Genomic DNA, 5,318 nt, shown 5'->3' with positions numbered 1-5,318 from the left:
TCGCTGTCATTATTATTGTTAAAGTAAAGCAGTAGATAGATTTGTTGCTACCGTAAGGTGTAGAAGGCACAATAGCTCTGTGATTGTCTGATGGTGGCACAAGACGAGCAGCAGCTGTTTGAACAAGCCATTGAGCATCACCTTGTTGGGGTAAGTGTAAGTCTTGTCATAGCTCAGGGCGTTCTTCCTTTGAAAGAGTTTCCAAAGTGTCCTGATGTGCCTTTGAGCAATGCAAAATAGGTCAGTGAAAATAGAAACCATTATCTCACAGGCTGGCCCACGGGAAACGCCTGTGCGCGTTTTACCAGCCTGCTTCGATGGAAGCCATTCGAAACGCTAGGACGGGTTGGTTTCCGTAGTGTAGTGGCTATCACGTTCGCCTCACACGCGAAAGGTCCCCGGTTCGAAACCGGGCGGAAACAACCCGCGGTGCACGCGTGCCAGTACCGTGTTACCCGTCCTCATCTCCCTGCCCCAAGGCCGGCCGTCGTTTTCTCTTCCTCGGAGTGGCAAGAAATCCTGACCTTGAGAACAATCGATCGCAGAAGGGTAGCTTTGCGAGGCGCTGGAACTGACACTTTTAAAATCGATACATGTTGTTACTGTTACAATACGACCGTAGCAGGATCGGCGACATTGCTGTTACTCTTATGTAGTTGAAGGCGCAGTATAGCTCTGATAGTCTGGTGGTGACGGAAGACCACCAGCCGTTTGAACAAGCCATTCAGCATCACCTTGTTGGGCTAAGTGCAGGCACTGTCAGAGCGCAGGGCGTCCTGCCTTTGAAAGAGTTTCCGAAGTGTCCTGATGTGCCCTTTAGCAATGCCAAACAGGTCTGTGAAAATGGCATCCTTTCGCGGCACTTCAGACGCCATCTCACAGTCTAGCCGACCTGAAATTCCTGAGCCCGTTTTACCAGCAGGCTTCAACGATAACCGTTTGAAGCAAGACGCCGCGTTGTCAGTTTCCGTAGTGTAGCGGTTATCACGTTCGCCTAACGCGCGAAAGGTCCCCGGTTCGAAACCGGGCGGAAACAGCCTGCTGTGGGCCGGCCCTTTTCGTCCTGCTTGCCCTCGTGGTTCCCCGGAGGCGGTGGGTGGCTTTTCTTCATTGGAGTGCCCGAAATCGGTGCACTCAGAGCGTCCGTCTGTAGACAGGTTGAAATTGTAAACGCTGGTGTAGCCACTTTTAATTAAAATCTGATGATGTTGTTGTTGTTGTTCTTGTTGTTGTTCTTGTTGTCATCGTGGTCGCCGTCATTATTATTGTTAAAGTAAAGCAGTAGTTAGATTTGTTGCTACCGTAAGGTGTAGAAGACAACAGTAGGTATGGCGTGTGGTATCAAAACATTCAGAATACTTTTAACCTATATAATTTATAAGCTTTGTAAAATAAACCCAAATATCTCTTTTGCGGGGATAAACGCTGTTCTGAGTAGTTTGTGACTTGTTTAATACCAAACAAAGCATCGCTATTAAAAAAAAAAAAAAAATCACTGTAAAAGCGCTAGTTATTTTTGATCTTTATGCTTATTTTCTAGGCTCAGGTTGTTTTTTAGCGCTTATAAAGGCCTGAAATATTCTTAGTGGTTGTTGACTATAGGTCTTGATGCTTAAAAATGTTTTTTTGAGAGACCAAAAGGTTCTAATAAAAGTTTAGAGTAGAGAGGAGAGAGATCGTCTCCATCTTGGTTTCTATTTGAAATTTGATGCAGTGTCATTTTATTGGTTGGTTTTGATATGTTAATTGGTAACAGGGCGGCACAAAGGCCAGACCAGAACAATGCCTTACAAGCAGATCCGGCATGTGGCCATCAGTATAAGTATGAAGGTCTGGTCTTCAGCTCGACAGACTCATACTGACCTTTCGATTTAAGACTAAAGATCAACAATGTCCGGAAACAACATCAGCGACTTCGATTTAAACGAGTTTTTAGGCAAGTCTTCAGATTATTTTTATTGACTCAGAGCGTGTTGTGTGCATGTATTGTAAATAAGGCTATAACATCTGTTTTAAGTTCTGTAAAATTATTTTTCAGCCAGTCAACAGCAGTTATTTCCCAACGCTGAGGAGATAATCTGGAACAACGACGGTAAGATTTTTGTGTTTGCGCTCATGGGTTCTTATGTATGGGTGTGTGTGGTTTTGAAGAGGCTCATTAGAGTTATGAAAACGTTTTAATATATATTAATGCCGGTCTCTTTAATTACACAGATACTATCGAAAGGCCTGTGATTAATGTCTCCGAGGATCGACCAAGAGAAGTGGTTGTCCCTAGACAGGCTGTCTGCCGACCGGGTAAGAACTAAACCCCTGTTTGTTTGTATAACGTTTCTGTAAGATGTTTGAGTCCAGTTTTGTTAATTTTAAAAAATTATCCTGTCTAACAGTATTAAGAAACGTGGTTCGAGACAACGAAAGGCCTTCCACATCGAGGGCTTGTTTCGTTTTACCTACTAGAACAGTAACCTTTCAAGAATCTGAAAGGCCGTCAGCCCCGGTATCTGATAGCTGTGAGTATATATCTGCAGCCTGTAAGAGGTTAAAGCTTTTTATAAAGCGGTGTGGTTAAAGGTTAAACATGTCTCTTACCTTCACAGCGGTGCAAAAAGCTAAACCAGCCAAAAAAAATAAGAAACGATTATTCTGTGGAGGTAAGTAAGATCTTTCAAACTTTAATGTTTTTAAAAGGGCTTTGTTTGCCCGTTGAGGGCTAATATTTAAGCGATTTAAGCGTTTCCTGTAGGGCGGGGGGTTCTGGGAAAGATCTTTAGAAGTCCGGACAGGTCTAGGCTTGTTTCTGGGGAACGTGTTTAGAAATGACCGATTGCCGTACCGTCTGGTTAGGAAGTAAAGCCGTCCGAAAGGGTTTAGTAAGTTGTTTGACTTATCTCCCGCTATTATACTTCTGTTTTAAAGTGGTTGTAGGAAAAGGCTTGAAGGTGTTCATTGTATTTAATATTTAAACAGATCGTGAAAACGTTTGTGAAACAGGAAGTCCCGGGATCAGGAATCGTTTACACTTGGAAGGTTCGTTTAAAAATGAAATGTTGTTGTGTGTGTGTGTGTTTTATTAACAATATTACAGTTTTTAAAGAAACATTTAAGAAACAGTTTATTTACAGTTTATTTACAGCGGCTTCTCTGTTTTACATTTATTATCAAGTCCTAATAAATATATTGTCTGTAAATAATATTGCGTTGTATTGAATGTCTAAGGCTATTTTCAAAGGTCTAAAAAAGCTAAAGGTTTTGAATGTCCTGGACATGTTGTTTTAAGTTTGATTTCTGTCGCCGTTTAAAGATGTAAATGTAATGTATATTTTTATTCTTCCCAAGACTCTTGGGATAGTCATTCTGTGGATGAGCTATTGAGAACAATTACCCCGTCTAAGTGGGATCAAACATCTTCCCCGGTGAGATCACCAAGAGGATCCCCCACGGTGGTCATGGAGACCCCCCAACATCTACTCAGGCCACAGCCTTCTGGGGGTAATTCAACACCCCAGATTCAGCCCGCCGCATTGTCGGGCGGAACAAATAGAGGCATCCAACAACCTCATGGGTCGCCGTCAGTCAGGGCTGACACATCACCCAACGACGGCCTGGTTTCAACATCGTTCCCCCAGACCCATTTCTTGGCTACAGAAACGCGGAACAGTACCCCGCGCTTGGCCAGGGTGTCACCGCAAGGGCCTTCTTGGTCTCCGTCCATGAGTATACGCTCGCTCCCTGCCTCCTTCGACCGAGATTTACCGGAGCGACCATCCTTTGAAGCTGAGCCAGGCCACCAGCCCCCGGAGCTACTTCCTGAAGGTCAGCATGAGTTGCTACATACTTTGTTACAAAATCAAAGACTTGTGTTAGTGGGGCAAAACCTGGTGATAGAGAGCCAAAACACCCTTATTAATACCCTTACTAACGAATTGTACAGTATTTAATGTTATAATAGACACAAAACGCCTTACTATTGTGGGTTGTTGGAAAAATAAAAAATAAATTAAAAAATGTCCTGACTTGGTAAAAGAACTCACAAACTAAAGGATTATGAACAAGCTAGGGCCCCAAAAAGACCTTCCCGAGAGAACATCCCCGGCCCTGTTGTGAACTCCTCTGATGTCCCAATGAACCTGGAACTATTACAAATGATAAATGATGTAAATAACCCCCAAATACCACCGATAGAATGTGAATTAACAGACTTACCGGTGAACCCCGACCTGTTACAGATGGTCAATGATCTAAATAACCACCTCCCACCGGTAGCGCTTATAGAGGCTCACCCCCTAGTTCACCCCGATTTGTTTGAAATGGTGGAGGCTTTGGAGGAGCTACCCCGACCAAATTCTGCCCCTATTATAAATGATTTGAGACAATTAGAACACAGGATGGCGGCAGAAGCAGCCATCACTATAGAGGAGGGTCTTGACATTAACCGGTTGGATATCTTTGAAGGACTTTTACAGGCTTTAAATGAGCCTCCTCAAAAAGGGGGTTTTGTAGATGTCAGCAGTGGGGGTGTTCGGAATGTGGAGGGTTCTGAGACTGATAAGGCTGTGGAGGACATGCTCTGTGAGAATGTAGGGGGTGAAGGCTTTGTTCAAAATGATGATGTGTCCAAGAGTACCAGTGATCCCGTGATTATAGATAGACCGGCCTATAACAATTTTGAAATGATTCAGCGTTTTAATTTTGCAGAACTTTTAAATTGTGACAATTATGCAGAAATATTTGTCAACATACACGAGGCCTTGCAAAAAATGCTTGAACAGGTTGCTGAAAGGGTCAGACCTCGAGATGTTGTACAGTTAGAACTCAGAGGGGATGATTTGTTTAGCAACCTATCTGTAATGCTGAGTGGAGATAATTTAGATGTCTGGCTAAAATCGAAGCGTTATTGCAAAGTAACGCAGCCATCTTAGCTGATGAAAGTCTGTCTCTGGTAATGAATGTGGTTCGTAACCCTGAGGGTGGGGCGCTTAGAAGACTGTCGAAATGCTTGAAGAACGTCATAATTAGGACCAAGCTCAGGCAATTAGTGGTGAGTTCCAGTGGGGACAATAAGCTCTGTTTTGCTTACAGTTTAATAAAACTACTCACCCCCGACATGCCTGAACCCCAAGCTCTGCAAGAGGCTTTAATGCTTCATCAGAGGGCCGGCTTAAACTCTCAACAGATGGTTGCCTTTTCAGACATCACCAAGTTTGAGGAGTTGTTGTCTTTAAAAATTGTTGTGTGGTACCGTTGTGAGGTAAAGGAAGTATTTGTGAAATTTCAGACACATCCTGAAACCTATACACAGACACTGTTTCTCTTCC

The 5,318-nt window shown here is 43.4% G+C and overlaps 2 non-coding genes across 2 annotated transcripts; both read left to right on the top strand.

Annotated features, from left to right (window-relative positions):
- Positions 1-349: 349 nt before the first annotated feature.
- On the top strand, positions 350-422 carry trnav-cac (transfer RNA valine (anticodon CAC)). Its single transcript has one exon. It is a non-coding gene; the product is annotated as a tRNA-Val (tRNA).
- A 541-nt stretch (positions 423-963) lies between these two features.
- On the top strand, positions 964-1,036 carry trnav-aac (transfer RNA valine (anticodon AAC)). The gene has a single exon. It is a non-coding gene; the product is annotated as a tRNA-Val (tRNA).
- Positions 1,037-5,318: the final 4,282 nt, after the last annotated feature.

The sequence above is a fragment of the Amia ocellicauda genome, unplaced genomic scaffold (assembly GCF_036373705.1).
Source record: "Amia ocellicauda isolate fAmiCal2 unplaced genomic scaffold, fAmiCal2.hap1 HAP1_SCAFFOLD_140, whole genome shotgun sequence".
Classification (NCBI taxonomy): domain Eukaryota; kingdom Metazoa; phylum Chordata; class Actinopteri; order Amiiformes; family Amiidae; genus Amia; species Amia ocellicauda.
The sequence above is the reverse complement of the archived record's forward strand: the minus strand, read 5'-3'. Positions and strand labels throughout refer to the sequence as shown.